Source organism: Mirounga leonina, unplaced genomic scaffold, assembly GCF_011800145.1.
Source record: "Mirounga leonina isolate KUSES-001 unplaced genomic scaffold, KU_Mleo_1.0 Mir_165, whole genome shotgun sequence".
Lineage (NCBI taxonomy): Eukaryota > Metazoa > Chordata > Mammalia > Carnivora > Phocidae > Mirounga > Mirounga leonina.
In genome coordinates, this window is record NW_023270415.1 from 71549586 (window position 1) to 71569362 (window position 19777).

General features: G+C 44.6%; 1 protein-coding gene across 3 annotated transcripts in view; it reads right to left on the reverse strand.

Moving 5' to 3' along the window:
- ASAP1 (ArfGAP with SH3 domain, ankyrin repeat and PH domain 1) overlaps positions 1 to 19777 on the reverse strand; it is a 341917-nt gene that overhangs the window by 272490 nt on the left and 49650 nt on the right. The gene's annotated exons all lie outside the window — the stretch shown is intronic.

Genomic DNA, 19777 nt, shown 5'->3' on the forward strand with positions numbered 1-19777 from the left:
TTTTTTTTTTTTTTTTTTTTACAATTTTCTAATCTTCCATTTGCACTGTGAGTTTTTTTTAACCCGCAGGACACACGAGGGTCAGGAGTGCAAAAGGCATTTCCGGGGGTTCAGATGGTGTACAATGCTCAGCAGATGCCAAATTTCAGCGGAGAAAGTACCAACAGATTGCTCATTCCTTGGTCCTAGCAGATGGCTATTTTAACTAGCTCACTCGACTTAGTCCAAAGAATCCATGTAATTTCTCACCACTGATTAGGGATAAAATTGCTTTTAAAAAGAAAAGAAGAAGAAAGCTAGGCCCTTGGGAAGCTTCCCAGGATCGCTGTCATTGAAGCCAATAGGAGCAGTCTTATAAACTCATCTCCAAATGCACCGCATTAGGGCGGAAGGCTGGCCCTGTGGCCTCCCCCTAGAATTGAGTTCCTGCCATCTGGTGTGGTTAAGTGTCCATTCCCTAGTCCTTACCCACAACGCCAATGGAGTGCCCCAAGGCAGGGACAAGGCCCCAAGGCACAGAGAAGTAGCAAGTGCTGGTCAAATGAAAATGCATCACCCCACTGTCAGCAAATATTTACTAAGGGCCTACTACATGCCCTGGAGATTCAGTAATGACAATGTCCCAGCTCTCAGGAGCTTCCCTTCTAGTGGGGAATCGGACAACCAACAAATCATGTGATATAACGTGGAGTACATATAAAATAAGAAAGTGATGGAGGGGGACACCTGGGTGGCTCAGGCGGTTGAATGGCTGCCTTCAGCTCAGGTCATGATCCCAGAGTCCTAGGATCCAGCCGGACATCGGGCTCTCTGCTCAGTGGGGAGCTGCTTCTCCCTCTGCCTCTCTCACCTGCTCGTGCTCTCTCGCTCTCAAATAATTAAAATCTTAAGAAAAAGTGATAGAGGTGCCACAGTATAAGGAATGTTCAGAGAAGCCCTCTCTGACAGGAGACATCTTGAGCAGAAAAGACAACAAGAGATTGAGTCCCAGAGACATCCTGTCGGCTATGGGATCTTGGCCTTCAGTTGCCTCACATAAGATGAACCAACCCCATGAGATGTTAAATAATAATGGATGAGAAAGTACTTTGTGCACAGGAAAGCCATCATGAAATGAGTTCAAGGAGTTTTGTCTACCTGCGCTGGCCCTACGAAACCTGAACTGTGCCTCCAGCAAAGCGCTCATCAATGTCAGGTAGGCAAGGGTTTCAGCTAACTATCGGAAGAAATTCATAAGGCAGCGTATGTGAATAAAGATTTTTCTCTGGCAAAGTAAAGGGTTGAGAAATGAACCTTGAGAGGCATTCTAAAAAATAAGTAAATAAACAGGCACTCGCTTTCTCCTCATGAGCACTTTAAAAGTTTGGTTTGCGGGGGGCACAGGGATGGCTTAGTTGGTTAAGCACCTGACTCTTGGTTTGGGCTCAGGTCATGATCTCATGGGTTGTGAGATCGAGCCCTTCTTTGGGCTCCACACTCAGTGGGGAGATTGAAGCTTGAAGATTCTCTCCTCCTGCCCCGCCCCCAATCCTCTCTAAAATAAATAAATAAACCTGAAAAAAGCCAAGTTTGGTTTGGGACACACCAAAGTTGAGGTTCTGGGGAGTTAGCCAGATGGCAACAGCAGGCAGCTGAAGACCAGCACCTGGAGGTCACTTGCTTGTGTGCAGTGGTTGACAGAAAATGAGCTTTTGGAGTATGAACCACTCAGAAGAAAATCTTACCTCTTTTTCCACATACTAACCAAGTCATCCTGCATCTGACAAGTTCTGTGACTTGGAGCATTATGGCTCTTACTAGCTTGGGCTAATTAAGCTCTGTGACCTCAGTAACCCTGTGCTTCCCTGCGGAGCAGTTGAGCATAACACCCAGTACTAAGACTTCCATCCACTCCAAGAAGGACACCCTCTAGGCTGGAAATCAGTTTTGACTTTGATTTTGTACTTATTCTATTCTCCTCTGTATTGCAAGTCATCTAATGCCTGTCACCTCCACTGGGGTGGTCGTACCTTCCATCCTGTATGTATGACATATATAAACACTTGATAAATAGGAGCTATTATTAAAAGCCTAGAGTCAGTGAATAATTGCCTCAGTTCCCGGAGCCCTGGATTCCCGAGCTTTCTCTCCTAATAACTGACGTTCTCACCTTGGGCCTTAGTGCCATCACTTGTAAAATAAAGGGGTGGGTGTGCCAAAATGACCACACAGATCCCTCCCAGCTGAAGCCAAGTCTGTGCATACCCCCAACTCTACAAGGCAAGAAATAAAGTTTATTACGAGAAGCTAAGCTAGCTGCAATGGTAAACAGCCGGGGATTTCTTTCATGACAGAATTCACCGGAGAGCTCAAACTGCTGCCATCAATTGTTTCAGTTTCTCTGAGAGATTATGTTATATTGCTCCTCCTCCCCATCTTCTCTGGCCAGGAGAGGAATATGTGAACAATGAGATATTGTACCCCGGTAAGTACATACCTCCTCCGGCTGTCTGCAATTAGAATTTCAAAGGTTCACACTTCTACCCACCATTTCTGGGGTTCATGGGCCATAATCCTCTTTAAATTTGAAACCATGTCCCAGTGCAAGCCATGTGCACCTCTCATTTTCTCAAATAGCCTGAAAACCATTCCTGGATATCTCAAAGTGAATAGAGTCTAACGTAGGCAAAACTTAAAACACTGGATTTCTTTGTGCGGAGCTGCTCGGAAATCTACATCATCCTTTGCAGAGCCAGAAAACACACACCCATACGTATACTTGTATGTGCCCAGCTTTGAACAAAGTATGCATCATCTTTGTTGTTATCATCATCCCCATCAAGGCAGTTGAGCACCCTCACACTCCTCATGCAGTTTCTTACTCTGAGCGCTGCTGACTGGGGTAAGACAGGAATCCTTGTAGCATGCTTTAAATAAGAAGAGTTGTGGCTTGTTCTCATGAACAGCAAGGGCACTACTGACCCCATTGTCATCAGGGAATTGGCAGACTTCTATTTCCAAATTTAGGCTTCACTCCAGCCCACCTACCTAACAACCAAGGGGTTGCATTTGCAAGATGGTCAACAATGTAACCAGGGAAAGGAGAGAGGGGTGGGGAGTTTGGGGTGCTCTATGGGAGCGAGATCAACAGCACCAGCCAGCATCCCAACCTGATGGGATGAAACTTACAGCATTCTTCAAAAGCTCCCAGTGCCTTCATGAGACAGGGGCAATAAGGTGGGAAGAGAATATGCTTTATGTTATGTGAACTGGGGTTGGAATCTCTATTCTTTTATTATCACCCTTGTCTTCTCATCTGCAAAGTTAGTGCAATAATAAAACTACAATGCAGGTTGTTAGGGGAAATAAACCAAGGGGATGTGGATAAAGAGGTTGACGCATAGTGAATACTCAACCAATGTTAGTTCCCTTTGAACTTGCTTTTTATGTGAAGCATGGCTATAAATACACCTCTTTTCATTCCAGGACTCAGATATATCTCTAAATTAGTCACCTGGAGGAGGAAAAAAGAGGGGGGGGGGTGCATGGCAATTCCCACAGTATGAGAGCTCAGATTTTGGAATCTTCTTCAGAGACCTAGGTTATTCTTGTAAGGATCCTTTGTGAGGTCAAATCCATGAGTGATGGTTTTGGACTTTGGAAGTAAATAACCAGTATCTAGAGTCCAATAGAATGACTACTAATCAGGATCAGAAATGAGTTAAGGTCATAAAATAAAAGCCTCATTTTCACGGAACACAGTTCCTATAAAGATGGACATTCAGGGCGCCTGGGTGGCTCAGTTGGTTAAGCGGCTGCCTTCGGCTCAGGTCATGATCCTGGAGTCCCGGGATCGAGTCCCGCATCGGGCTCCCTGCTCGGCAGGGAGTCTGCTTCTCCCTCTGACCCTCCTCCCTCTCATGCTCTCTGTCTCTCATTCTATCTGTCTCAAATAAATAAATAAAATCTTAAAAAAAAAAAAAAAAGATGGACATTCAAAGCAAGGCAGCTTCTAGAGGATAGAACAGTGCATTTATTTTGCAGGAGCATGAGTTATAAGCTGCATGAATTTCATTTGAGTTTACTTAGTTTTCAGGAATTTATTTATTTTACAGGAGCATGAGTTCTAGCTAAGAAAGACTTGGGCTCACGTCTCTGCCGCGTAGCAGCTATAAGACCTTGTTGAAGTAATTCACTTTTCTGGGTCTCAGTTTTCACATCTGAAAAATGGGAGCAATGATAGTAACTGTGTTAGTGCTCTGAGGATTCAATGAACTAGATCACATAAAATGCTTATCAAGATCTGAGATAGCACAGTAGACAATACTTTTCAGATAATATGGGAATATTGAAAACCTTATCTGGAGATATAAATTCTGATATTCCTTCCAAAAAAAAAAGAAAGAAAAGAAACAGAGACCTGCTATGTACCAGATACTTTGCTAAGTGAATAGAATTAGAATTTTGGACACACATACCCCTCTTTTTATTTATTTATTTATTTATTTATTTATTTATTTATTTATTTATTTAAGAGAGAGATAGAGCTGAGTGGAGGGAGGGGCAAAGGGAGAGAGAGAATTTTAAGCAGACTCCCCGCTGAGAGCAGAGGCCAGATGCTGGACAGACATGGGGCTCCATCCCAGGACCCTGAGATCACAACCTGAGCCAAAATCAAGAGTCAGATGTTTAACCTACTGAGCCACCCAGGCACGCCTCCCACCCCACATATCCTTCTTGAAACTTCATGACAGCTTTATAAAGTAAGTATAATTATCCCAGATTAACCGGACAGAGACCTGAGGCTACGGAGGTACAGAATACCACTCTGAGCTCCTATCCTGGGCCAGGTACTACACTAGTGGTTAGGGATGCAGCCTCTGAATTCATTCATACAACAGTCCTGATGTGGGAGTAAATAATGGAAACTGAGACACGAGGAAATCTCACTGCAAGTTAAGATCCCTGAGCCTGGCAGACTACGTCCAAGGCTTCTGCCACCGCCTGCAAAATCGGTCTCTTGACTCTACCTTGCACAGTGCTACTCTGTTCGATATTTCTCCCAACCCAGGCAACCAAAGAAAGTATTCTTATTTCCTTATTTTACCTGATAACTTATGAATTCGTTTTCTATCATTTTAATGAAGTGCTAGAAGAGAGGAAAGTACTGCGGGGGGGCGGGGGGCAGGAGGAGGGAGGGATGCATTTGATTGCCTGTGTTTTACTGCTAGGCTCCTGTTGCCATATTCTCCCTAAGCTAAATAAATACTGCTTTTGTCATGTGCCTTGTATGAGTGCTTCCCAAGTACACTCATGTAATTTCATGCAACGAAAAAATAAATAAATAAAAAGCCTATTCTAGTCCCAAATGTACTTAATTTAAATACTCCAAGTAAACCGCTCGAGTGTTCCTCAGGAAGTAAAGAGGAGAACATGGTTTACTTGGAGACCAAAAAACTACTCCCTCTTCCACCTCCCTGCTCCCTGACTGATGGAGAGAAGAAAAGAGTCAGGTAGAGTGCTGAAACCTGAAGACTCACAGTATACCTATCAACTGAATGAACTCAGGCATAGATTTCTGTCTGTCCTGTGAAATTAGATCAACTAATGATTGCTGTGCTTCTTATATGCCCGGCGCTCTTCTGCGTCACTGCTGGCGTGACCTCACTAAATACTCGCAGCAACCCTATAAAGCAGGCACTGGTATTCTCCCCATTTTATACAAGGGGGAAACCTGAAGCCTAGAGGTCACCTTGGCAAGTAGTGGAGCAAGACTGACCAGTCTGATGTCACAGTCCATGTAATTAGCCACCTTGCACCCCAAGCTCATCCAAGACAGTGGGTCTGTAGCCCCAGGATAATTTTCTTTCACACAGAGTCTATGGGTTATCTTTTTTCCTGCGGACCTCATTACAAACCCAACTCAAATGCAAGCTTAACTGGTCTGGAGAGCACCCCCCTTGCCCATCTCTCCAGCTGAGACTAATCTTCCCGTGGATGCTTGCAAGATGGTTTTTCTCACTCTGCATAAGCAATGGAGGATGCTGGCACCACGCGAAGGGACTTCAGACTCGCTACACGCGGAGAGACAGAACCTTCCCAGTGACAAACGGCTCGGTGGGTGGCAGGGCTCAGCTCAGAACTCAGATCTGCCTACTGATTTTCCTGCACTATAAAATTCCCAGACTGTCAATCCCTGAGGGCACTGGGGGACTGAATCTATCTTTCTCGGTATCACCTACATCCCCGAGGTTCCTGGAGGCCCAGGCTTGGTATTTTCGAAGCACCATATCCTGAAATCTCCTAAGGAGCCTCGTGCGATACCATACTTTCTGCTGAGAGAACTCAGAGACACGCACAAGCCGCTCAAGGTCGACGGTTAATCAGTGGAGAACTACTGTTCACAGCCAGTCTGAATGTGAACCCTGCAGCTTTCTCCCCACAGAAGGTACTGCCTAGTACAGGCCCCCTGGGGGCCCCCAATAAATGTGCTTTGGATTGAACCAGCTCCCTTTTATGAACTACATCATTTCTACTACGAATAAAACAACCTCCAGTGAAGAAAAATCATGGTGTTATATGGGATTCCTAAAAACTTGCCATCTACAGGAGCGAGCGATTTTAAATCTTAGTTTATTTCTGAAAAAGAAACATTAGCCTGAAAAATGAGAAGAACTTATAGAACATCTAGGTTTCCTTTCTTTTCTTTTGACAAATGTGTTTTGTTTTCCATTTAGACTTCATCATACTCATGCCCAATTCTGTGCTATCTCAAGACTGAGAACATGCCTCTTTTATGACCCTTTTCCATGGCACCATTTTTCAAATATTTCTGTTCCTCCAACAAGACTGTGAGCTCCTTGAGAGCAGGGGCTTTTCCATTCACTATGACAATCCCAGAGCCCTAGATGCTTGAGAGATGTTCACTGAATAAGTGAAGAGAAGAATGAATGAATGGGCATTCACAGGGACGGGGTGTGGGAGGAATCCTGGTTATCGGAGTCGCTTTCACCATTCATCACAGACTACAGAGCCAGTTCCCTGGAAGGGAGTTCCCCCACATTCCCTGTGGGGGCCCAGGGCCAGATCCCAGGTATCCTGGTTCCCAAGGGTCTCCCTGCTCCTCCACCTTTTCCGGTTACATTTCAAAGAAGGGATTAAAGACCGAGTCTTTAATACCTGAAACCCCCGTGTAAGAAGAGACTCTGCTCACCCTTGCATCACAGTATCAAGGAATGCTTAGAGACATCTGCCTACTGTTTAAAAACTGTAATGTATAAAATCTAGCACAAGGTCAGTAAACTGACACCCCTAATTTTGAGCAAGAAGATTGTGAGTACACCGCCGAACCCAAGTGGTACTCCTCCTTCGGATTTTATTCTCTTGTCTCTTTTCTTTCCTTCTCTCCAAAGCCAGGTAAACTGGGGAGCTGAAGGGCAATCAATGTTAGCAGATGGGCCTTCTACCTCCTCCCATCCTATCCTCCCTTCCTTAAGAGCCCCTTTGTAAGAGTTAAGAAGTCATACATGCATGATCTAGATTCGGATGACCCGAGTTCAAGTCCCCGCTCTGCCACTTCACAGGCAATGTTAACCTTAGGCAAAGTATTTAATGTCAATTTCTTCACTTTTAAAAGGAGGATAATGAGGGCGCCTGGGTGGCTCAGATGGTTAGGCGTCTGCCTTCGGCTCAGGTCATGATCCCAGGGGTCCTGGGATCGAGTCCCACATCGGGCTCCCGGCTCAGCGGGGAGCCTGCTTCTCCCTCTGACCCTCTCCCCTCTCATGCTGTTTCTCTCTCGCTCGCTCTCTAAAAAATAAATAAAATCTTTAAAAAATAAATAAATAAAAGGAGGATAATGAGAAGACCTTTCCCTCATAAGGTTGTTGAGGTATAACCAAGATAATCCTTGCAAGGAGCTTAGCACAGTGTCTGGTGTATAGAAAATTATCAATAAATGTTAGCTACAAATATCACCATTTGTATTCTAAAAAGGTCCTATGCTAGACGCCTTGGGAGTCAAGAAGATACACAAGACAGCCCCTGTCCTCCTAAGTGGGCATAGACACAAGTTTTCAGCACAACTGATGAAATGTTCAAAGAATTCAAACAAAAATAAATATGGATTTCAAATATGTGACCTATGAATATAAAGTCCAAAAAAAAGAAAAGAAAAAAGGAAAGTCGTTTCATGTATGGCTAGCTCTCTGATTTGTCCAAAGCCCAGTTGGACCTATTTTTACGAGCACTTTTCAAAGCTGCTGATCATCTGAAACACCACTCAAGAAGAAAACTTTGATAAATGACAGCTCTTTATGACTTTGGCATTGAGAAGGAACATGGAATGCCAGGGAGGCCGGCTCCTTTTCCAGAGCCAAATCATTTTCACCTCCTTTGGCCTCCTTTTCCCTGTAGTTAAAACCAGGAGCCTGGGGCAGAAGCTCTCGGATCCTAGGACAATAACATCCTATAATTTGATGAATTCTTTTTTGACATCAGTGTTACAACCAACCCCAAACACCACAAGGCCGCCCGCCCTGTCTTCAGAGCCACCTGAAGCCAAGAACATTCTAGAGGTCATCAATTCTGGGTTGGGGGTCCCCTGTTAGAGGCACCCTATATTATGTGAATCTATCACAGTATCCAGTTGTTGCTTTTCAAAAGTATGATTCACCTGCAAGGTATTTAAACCCATATAACAATGAGCTGTATTATAACAGAATTTTTTCCTAATTATGTCAAATGTAGGGCATCGCTCTATTTGAAAAAGGAAAATTGCCCACCCACTGCAGAGCTTTCTTTTGAGCATATGCTCTTTGGTTAGCATCTTTCTCAAATGTGAACATTCCACATCACACTAGGGGTTCTAATTAAAAAACAAAAACAAAAACAACACAACAACAACCCTCTACAGTTGCTAGCAAACCTTCTGACAGACACATCTAGCTTCTCTTTCCTGCTTTTTATTTTACTTTTTGTTTTTGAAAAATTAGTCATACTGCTCTGGCTGTAGAGATTTAGAGGTTATTATACAAACTACTTTATAAAATTGCTCTGTTTAAGTGGACTGCTGATTGGATCTGGAGATGATTACTTTCAGTATCTGCCATCTTTATTTTACAAGCAAACTGATTTTTTTCCTAGTGTCTGTCTTTGGGAATTAACTTTTATTTACCCCCAACTAATTTCAGCATCCTGAATTTAGCAGTTCAGACAGACCTTGTAGGACACTGGCTATATTTTCTGTCTGCCCTACATATCCCCTTCTTTTAGGAACTACCCCCTTCCTGACTCCACGTGATTCTCCAGAGATTGTCAATCACATGTCTCCGCGTGCCCAACCAGAGGGCTGGGCCCTGGCTCTCTACCCAGAGTATCCCAGACTCCTGAAAGCAGCACCGACGGGTATTCCCAACAATAGGCAATGAACTCCAGCAAGGCCAATCGGGGAGATTTACGGAGGGCTGATACGGGTGCTGGGAGGTAAAGAGCGATATGCTCTAGCTCAAAGTACTTAGTAAGCCTTCAGCTACTGGTGACCATCTCTGCTACACATGACAGAACATGCTTAAGAATGATGCAAACCGAAAGACAAGCAAGAACTGCAGGGAGGGCAGGAGAGAGGGACAGAGAGAGTCCTGGTGACGTCACTGGAATCACTGGCTCTGCATAATCTATACCATGCCCGATGCCAGTCCAGCCCTGGAAGTTCCCAGGTATGTAAGCAACTATACTTCTTTTTTAGCAGAAGCTGGTCTGAGATGGGTTGGTACCAATAAAACTAGAAGAGCTCTGGCTAATCTTTTCCTGGGTTCTGGTACCATCTTCAGTGTTAGCAGATGTGTTCTCTTGGACAAGCAATTCACTGCCTCAGAGCCTCAGCTTCCTCTCTGTAAAATGGGGATAACAGTATCCACCTCAAAGGATTGTCATAAAGAGTAAATCAGAGGGGTGCCTGGATGGCTCAGCTGGTTAAGCAGCTGACTCTGGATTTCGGCTCAGGTCATGATCCTGGGGTCCTGGGATCGAGCGCCAAGTCAAGCCCCATGTCAGGCTCCACACTCAGAGGGGAGTCTGCTTGAGGATTCTCTACCCCTTGGCCCCTCCCCCCACTCTCTAAAATAAATAAATAATTCTTTTTTTTTTAAAGAGTAAATTAGATAATACACATAACAGAATGGGAGAAAATATTTGCAAATCATATAATCTGATAAGGGTCTAGTATCCAAAATACATTACCTCTTACAATTCAACAATAAAAAGATAAATAACGGGTGCCTCGGTGGCTCAGATGGTTAAGCGTCTGCCTTCGGCTCAGGTCATGATCCCAGGGTCCTGGGATCGAGTCCCACATCGGGCTCCCTGCTCAGTGGGGAGCCTGCTTCTCCCTCTGTCTCTGTCTCTGTCTCTCTCTCTCTCTCTCTGTCTCTTATGAATAAATAAATAAAATCTTAAAAAAAAGATAAATAACTAATTTTTAAAATAGGCAAAGGACTTGAATAGACATTTCTCCAAAGAAGATATAAGCACATGAAGAGATGTTCCATATTATTAATCATGTAGGGAAATGCAAAGCAAAACCACAACGAGACACCACTCACACCCACTAGAATGGCTACAATGAAAAAGATGTAAAATAACAAGTGTTGGAGAGGATGTGGAGAAAGTGGAACCTCACACATTGCTGGTGGGAATGTAAAATGATGTAGCAGCTTCGGAAAACAATCCAGTAGTTCCTCAAAAGGTTAAACATTGGGTTACCATATGACCCAGCAATTCCACTCTTGGGTATTTACCCAAGTGAAATGAAAACACACATCCATGCAAAGACTTGTACATGAATGCTCATAGCAGCAAGACTCATAGTAGTCAAGTAGTGGGAACAATCCAAATGTCCCTGAATGGATAAACAAAATGTGGTACAGCCATATAATGGAATATTATTCAGTCATCAAAAAGGAATAAAGTCCTGCTATGTGCTACAACAGAGATGAAACTTGAAAACACATGATGCTAGTGAAAGACACAAAAGCCCCAAATGATACGATTCTATTTATATGAAACATCCAGAATAAGCAGATGCACAGACACCAAAAGCAGACAGAAAGGTGGTGGCTGGCAGGGGGTGGTGGAAGGGAGGAAGGAGGAGTGATTGCCAATTGATACAGGGTTGCTTTTAGGGAGTGATGAAATGTTTTAGAATTCATGGTGATAGTTACAGAACTTTGTGAACACGACTGAACTGTACACCTTAAAAGAGCAAATTTGACATTATGTGAATTCTACCTCAATTTTAAAAACCATCACTATGCAGATGTAGGTAGAAGGTACATCTTACTCTCTGTTAATAATAATACCTATACTGTGTGGTGGCGGATGGTGGCTGCACTTGTGAGCATAGCACAGTGTGCGGAGAAGTTGGGTCACTGTGTTGTACACCTGAAACCAATGTAGCCCTGGGTGTCAACTATATTCAGGTTTTTAAAAACTGAAGAAAAAGAATAACAACTATAATGGCTATCATTCAGTATCTCCTATGTACATGGCACTTCACATACTGATTTTGTTTAAACCTGAAAGCAACTCTACAAAGTAGCGGTTACTCTCCTCCTGTTCAATGGAAGTGGTCCCACACACTGGTGAGGGGAGGAGCTAAGATCAAATACAAGTCCATCTGATTTCCAAGTATAAGCACTTTCCACTCTACTACACTCTTTGTACAAATAGTAATTGGAATGGCTGGCATGTGGCAGGGACTACTGGTTATGTATGTCTCCTCTATCTGGTCTTCCCTTCTTCAGTAACCATTTGATTCAGGGCAGCAATGTGTTCAGCCAAAAGACTCATCTTCCAGCCTCAACTACAGCTGGTACGGCTGTGTACCTAAGTCTAGCCACTGAGATGTAACCTGAAGTGCTATGTAGGATTTTTGAGAAAGTACCTTAAAAAGAGCTAATTTGGCTAGAGGAGGAATCCTGTTGCCCTTCCCCTCTTCCTCCATCCTGCTGCCTGTAGTGAGGATGTGATGGCTGACACTCCAGCAACCATTTTGGAACATGAGGTAATATGAAGGATGGCACAACCAGAGATGGAAAACAGCTTGGGACTCTGATAACCACAGAGGCACCATTTGGCTTTGGGCTAGCTCTAGACCTCTTTAGTCTGACAGAGAGAAGGAAAAAACCCTAATTGCTAATGTTATTTGGATTTTTGTTTATATGCAGTTGAAATATAATCTTAAACACGAGCCCATGAAAATGCTGAACCAACTAAGAATGTATAAAAATAGCTCATCTCAGAAGTGATCAAATTAGAAGTATTCTACCAGAGTCATTTTCCCCACCTTGGCCTCTTTTAGATTCTATATTCAGAGGCGTAGAGACTCTATTGAATTATTCCAAAGACAATCAGTATGGCCTACTTTATGGAGTTATAGAATCATTAAAAAGACTGGTCTCAATTTACAGAGTACAGGCATTACATATTATAAGACCTTATATTTCATCTCAGGAATTGCTTCAGAAATACAGCCACAGAGGAGCCAACAGGCTCCCACAAAGTGGATTTCTGAAGAAGCAAATTTATTTACACAACCTTTGCAAATTTGGTTAAGAGAGAAGAGACGGGAGAGATTCCCAATAGGAAATAAGATGATAAAGCTCAAAGACTTCTTTGCTTTAAAATCAATGTTCTGCCCAATCTTTCCAGAGTAACCATTTAAAATTCCAGAATTATTTTCCCTGCCTGAAAGACAAATGGTGGTGGGTCTTTCACAGTTGAAATAGGATCACAGTTTTGTTGCTTATTTGTTTCCATAAGACAGATTTGATATTTACTAGTGGATGTAATATCTATAACCCAACAGCGAGCTGGTATCGTATTGTTGGGTCAAAAATGGGTTTTCTTTGGTTATCCTTCTTTCTCATTAAGGTTCTTAAGAATTCCAGCTACAATGACTTAAGTGAGGAGATACATTTGGAGGAAGGAAACATTTTTCCACACTGTTTTTTTTTCTGCAGCTTAATATACCTGATTCTGTACACACTATGGATAGAGCTGTAACCCAAATATTCCTTATGAGGGCAAAAAATTCTACTTTTATTTTGTTATTTTGTGTTATAGGCAGTGTATCTGTGTATATCTGAAAGTAAGTGAGAGGAGAGAGAATTCAGATAAAACTTATTAGTTCTTTCTCCAGACCTGGATGGCATTTTTACCCTACTTTTTCCGTTTCTAGAGGAAAAGGTGTATGCATGTGGATGGACACACACACACTCACACTCACACACAGACGCACACCCCCTATCTGATTTCCTCTAGAACACAGGAATCAGGGAGGAAACCACACAGATCCCCAGGGACCCAAATTCATTTCTACAAAGTCCATGTACCAAAACTCATGCATTCTGATCACAGGAGCGCCCCCTCATTTTCCCTTACTATATACCCAATTCTAACACATTTGGTGAGCTGGTCTTTAGGTCTTCAGCAAACTGAGCAGAGCAGTGATGCTGGGAATAGTGAGAAGGGGCAACAAAAAAGGGGGAAAAATACCAAAATCTGTGGAAATTTGCTAACACCCCCACTAAAAAGAAATTCTACATCATGTGCCTGCTAATGAGGGCAAACCGTTCTGTTCAATGGATATCAGCCTCAATAAAAAGTGATATTCCAAATGATGAACCTTTGTCATCAAGAGGAGTTTTGAGGGCACTGGGTGGCTCAGTTGGTTAAGCGACTGCCTTCGGCTCAGGTCATGATCCTGGAGTCCCTGGATCGAGTCCCGCATCAGGCTCCCTGCTCGGCAGGGAGTCTGCTTCTCCCTCTGACCCTCCCGACCCTCCCCCCTCTCATGCTCTCTCTCTGTCTCTCTCTCAAATAAATAAATAAAATCTTTAAAAAAAAAAAAAGAGGAGTTTTGAGACATGATGCTATATTCTAGGCACCATGCCAGATGCAGGCCTTTTAGAAGGGCTTTCAATCAGACCAGCAAAAGTAACAAAAATAAAAAATATTTGGCGCGCAAAGGCTTTACAGAAAATGCAAATTTGTTGAGGAAAGCAGCAGTGGCTCAGCTGACAACAGATTAGGAGTCAAAAGACCCGGAATCAAATCCTGACGCTGGCATTTACAAGCTGTATGGTACTGGGGAAAAGACTCAACTTTCCTCACCTCTACAATGGGACTAATGACAGCAGCTTCAGAGTTTGTTGTGAATATTAAATAAGCTAATATACGTGAGACTACAATGCCTGTGTCCCATAAATGTCCATTCAATCCAAAGGGCTGACATTTTACTGTGTGTGAAATTTTGTTGTTTTCCAAGAAACTTATTATTATTTTCTCTGATGATGTCAATTAAAATCAAAGAATAAGATGAGCCAGCAATTTCATTCCTAGGTATATACCAACAGAAATGCATACATACATTCATCAAAAGACACATATAATAACATTCATAGAAGGATGGCATATATGGGGTGCCTGGCTGGCTCAGTCGGAAGAGCATGTGACTCTCGATCTCTGCGTCGTGAGTTTGAGCCCCATGTTGGGTGTAGAAATTAATTAAAAATAAAAAAATCTTGGGGCACCTGGGTGGCTCAGTCATTGAGCGTCTACCTTCAGCTCACGTCATGATCCCAGGTTCCTGGGATCGAGCCCCACATCGGGCTCCCTGCTCGGTGGGAAGTCTGCTTCTCCCTCTCCCACTCCCCCTGCTTGTGTTCCCTCTCTCGCTGTCTCTGTCAAAAAATAAAATAAAATCTTTTAAAAAAAAATCTTAAAGAAAAAAAGAAGTATGGCATACATAATAATACAGGTATAAAAGCTCAGAAAGAAATGTGCAGTTTCAAAGTAACAACTCTCTAAGATCCTATAGTATATACACAGCTATACTTCTATTCCCAGTCTTCATAGTCCAGCCTACCTATGGTCCTGAACTGTATGCATTTTATGCATATATCTTTCCACTGGTTCATATATTTTATAATATAATTTGCCCTATTCTCTGAGGAATATGATGGAATATAAACACGTACATAAACACATACTTGTGTGCATGCACATGTGCACACGGATCTGGCTCAGGCTGTCTTTCACATTCTCTGATTCTAAAAGGGGCCATGTCTCTGGTCAGAAAATGGTCCCATGATCAGGAGGCCTATGGTATCTCTGTCCCTTGGGCTTTCAGATCTTTGCCAAGGTGGATTCCAACACATGCATATTCGTAACAGGACTAACATCAACCAACTTGAGCAGGGAGAAGCTGAACAGTTTAAGTAGGAAGGAAATGAATGTGTTTACACTTATAATGTAGCAGGCAAGGGACCTGGTGCTTTCAAGTATTTCTCATTTCATCCTCAACACAACACTGTAAGGAGAGCCTAACTGTATGGAGGTTTTGAAATCTACCCACCACCAGGGAGCTCCGAAGCGTTTGCCTCTGCATTTGGATCCAGTTCTGACTCCAGGATCACTTCTCTTTCAACCACACCACGGTTGGAAACCACCAGTCAGAAGAGACACAGATGCGCCATGGATCCAGGATGGATTTGGTCCGAGCAGTAGTTTGTGTCCTTGTGTTTAAACCCCAGATCCTCCTATTACCACCCCAGAGACTTTGCAAAGTTTGGGAATCAAGCTCCCATGTAACGCAGTCTGCTCTTCAGAATGCAAAAGGCATTGAGTTCAGATCAAGCTTCTGGTTCACTGTAGCTATGTTATTTTAGCATAATAGATTTTTAACAATCCTCTGTATCTGCTGACTTTAATAAATGGCAGGTTTTACCCAACTCAACGAATCGGCTTCATCATTGCCTGGTTCTTGCTGGGGAAGCACAGCAGATGTTAAAGTAGAGCTGACCTGAGTTTGCGTCCTCATCTCTGCCATGGTGTCTGCCTTCCATGGGAGGTACCCAACCCCCCAGCCCTGGAAAGCAGCAGAAGTCAAAGGCATCTTGGCTTCTTTTCATACAAAGAGGATAACACAGCCACAGTGATTTACCCTTTAACTGTTCACAGAGCCCCCATCTGCAAGGCATCTGGGACTACCTTCAAGGCAAAATATAAAAGAGGCCTCTACTACAAAGAATCATCTGGGGTCTGTCCCTAAGCAGAGTCAGCTTTGGGATCTTCGCCTTCCTGAACCCAAGACTGGCTGCCTTACCTCCCCTGCTTGCATTTTTACTGCCCTTGTTTCCTAATGGCTCCATTTTGCTGGTCTCAGCTACAGACCTTCCCTGGTAGGCACTTGGGGATCAATAGGTACAAAGAACCTAGGCCAATGTCAAGGATGGTTTATGGTTATTGACTAGTGGTTAGCCTCAGGGTTCTAAACGCTTGGATGCTATGGTCCTCAGGCCATAATGCACCCTCCCTGGTTAGCATGCTGGTGGCCACTGTAGGATGGACAATGGCCGGGGCACTGGAGAAGCTGGGAAGAGAGGCCCCAGTGGGCTCTGGTTATGGCTGGGAGTAGGAGAGGGGGAGAAGAGGAGGAGGAAGACAAGTAATGCAAGCAAAAAAGACAGAAAGAAATTTGGTTTTACTGGAGAGGATTTCACAAAGTGTAACAGAAAGAGTGGGCTAGTAGAGTTCTACCAGCAAAAAATAGAGGGAAAAGGATAGGAAGACCCATTATTGCCAACCCACCATTACTCAGAGCTTTGCCTTCATTATACGTCCTTGAATTCTTACCCAACCCTGTGATGTCAGATGACCCCCATTTTACAAATGAGGAAACTGAGACACAAAGAAGTTAAATACTTGGCCCCTGCCCTAACAAGCAGGTCTGTAGGACTTCAAAGCCAGCACTGGTTTTCAACATCAGATGTCTACAGCTTCACCCCTGCAGATGTGTCTGAGAAAGAAATAGGAAGACAGAAATTTCTTCTTGATCCGATGTCCCTGCAGAGAAGGGATCATGCACCCCTTCCTTTCCTCTTCAGAGACACAAACACATTCACTCCACACACAAAGTGGGGAAAAAAAAAAAGAATTATCATCAGTTTGGATTTATAGCTTTCCTTTTGGGTCCTTGCACCCAGCACTGTGGGCTTCCAGGGGCACCTCCTATAGTAACTCAGTAACTTCTTTTTCTCTCCTCCCTCTGGCTAGGTGCTCTTCTTCAGATGATTCAATCTGGAAGAATGGAGAAGGCCTCCTGATCATGAGGCATGGAAATGCGGCCACCAGGCTGGGCCGGGTGTTCTGTCCTGGGTGCCCATGCCTCCCATGGGTCCACACAGCCGGTCTCAGTGCACCCAGCACGAGGCCTGCTCTTGCTGCCCTCACTTCAGGAATCCAGGCAAAGGCTGAGCGCCCAGACCCAGTGATCTCAGTGGCTGTGGCTGTGTGCAGCTTGTGTGAGGTCAGCACGGCCTTTATTGGCTTCTTATATTTAAAAAAAAAAGCCTTGTTTTCCACTTTTATATCCAAGTTCAAATGGGTCAAAGCGGTGTGAAGAGTTTCCTGAAAGCCACTGAAAAGAATCAGATGTCTCGGAGTTGGGAGGACTTTGCCATTCTCTTCCCCACCACCAACCTCAGAGAGAACACAGACAGGCATGCACACATACTCACTCAGAAATAACACGGACATGGGTGCCCAGGTGGCTCAGTCGGTCAAGTGTCTGACTCTTGATTTCGGCTCAGGTCATGATCTCAGGGTCATGAGATGGAGTCCTGCATCAGGCTCCACGCTCAGCGTGGAGTCTGCTTGAGATTCTCTCTCCCTCTGCCCTTCCCCATATGTGCACATGCTCTCTTTCTCTAAAAATAAGTAAGTATTAAAAAAAAAAAAAAAAGGAAGTAACACAGACACACACACATACTCTTGGAAACAACATGAACAGACACACACACACATACACACTCAGAAACAACACAAACACACACCTACACACTCAGAATCCTGGGACCACATGTGATTGAGAAGCAGACATTTCGGAAACAGCCTTTTTTACTAAAGATCAGTCGCTCGTTATTTTTTTTTAAGATTTTATTTATTTATTTGTCAGAGAGAGAGCACAAGCAGGGGGAGTGGCAGGCAGAGGGAGAAGCAGGCTCCCTGTTGAGCAGGGAGCCCAACGCGGGACTCGATCTCAGGAACCCGGGATCATGACCCAAGCCAAAGGCAGATGCCTAACCAACTGAGCCACCCAAGCACCCCCAGTTGCTCATTATTTACACATGCCAAGCACTTAGCCTGCTGGCTTCTGTGCAAGGTGTCATCGGCATACGTAGGATCAAGGCCAAGCCAGCCCTCGGGGAGCCTACAGTCACTCAGAGTGTGCTGGAGGCCCACCAGGCCCACTCGCTACCCTTCCCTGTCCTCCTCTGGCCTCCACGGGCCCGATATGCTCTGAACGCATGACAGGGCTCCTTGGCCCTCTGGCCTCCAGTTGGGTTCAGCCAATGGGATGCCTGGAAGGCAACTGGAGGAAGAACATGCAGGGAGGCCGGTGTTCCTCCCCCTCTCCCGGCTTCCACCCTCTCAGATGCCGGCTGAGGGGCCTCTGCACAGAGTCTCTGGCTCCCGCTTCCCAGAGGCAGCTCCTCCCTCACCCTTAATAGGAGCCTGGAGTGCCCCACCATCCCTTGCAGTTTCTCTAGCCCCCGCCCACACTTCTCAAATGAGTCCCTTATTAAACTCTGCCCAAATTATCCTATTTTGAGTGCGCCATCTGCTTCCTGCTGGGACCCGGACTGCTCCAGGGAGGCAGAGTAAACAGACAATTGTAGTGTAACGTAGAACAATAAAAGACAATATTGTTTCCCAGTGAAGCACAAAAGCCCTGGGGTCTGACTGCTTGGTCTGTGCATCCTGGTCCCACTACTCACTATCTCTGTTACCCTCTTTAATCTTCACTTCCACTTCTTTTTTTTTTTTTTTTTTTATTTTATTGAGAGAGACAGAGAGAGAGCATGAGAGAGAGGAGGGTCAGAGAGAGAAGCAGACCCCCTGCTGAGCAGGGAGCCCAATGCGGGACTCGATCCCGGGACTCCAGGATCATGACCTGAGCCGAAGGCAGTCGCTTAACCAACTGAGCCACCCAGGCGCCCCTTCACTTCCACTTCTGAACAATAGGGTTAATACTAGGGCCTACCTCATAGAGCAGCCATGAGGACTAAATGAGATGATATAAGTAGGGTGCTTAGCATTGCATCTGGCACTTCATCAATGCTGACTGATACCAAGCAGGGATCCTTAGAATTAACCATGCAGTCCTTTCAACTTAGTCGAGCGCCCAATATGTATCTGTTAAATGGCTGACATGCTAGGAGAGATGGGTACAGGGGACACGGAAAAACAACAGGGCAATGGTAAAGAGAAAATCAGGAAGGACTGCCTGGAGGAGGTGGTGCTGAGCTGCCTCTTGGAGGAGGAGACAGCTAGGAGGACAGCTGACAAAGGGTGGTCCAGTAGAGGGAAGAGCGGGTACGAGTGTGCGAAGGCCTGATGGGCACAGCAGATGTGGGGTGGTGCAAATAGCTCAGTGGTCATGGGAGCGAAGGATGTCTGTGGGCAGTATCAGAGCTAAGGCCAGTGGGGCAGGCAGGGCGACCAGGGAAAGCCTTGGATGTCAGGCTAAGGAGCTGGTCTTTGCCCTAAAAGCCAGGGAGAGCTGGCTGGGTTTGATTGTGAGAGAGTGTGACCAGGCTACAATGTTGGCGTTGCCCCGGGCCCAATGAGAGCACGCGGTCGGTGCCGTGCATGCTTGCTGAAGAATGGATGCACACCAGCAGTTCTATACGGCAAGACCCGTCACCTTCCTCGCTCCCTCCCTCCTTCCTAAACG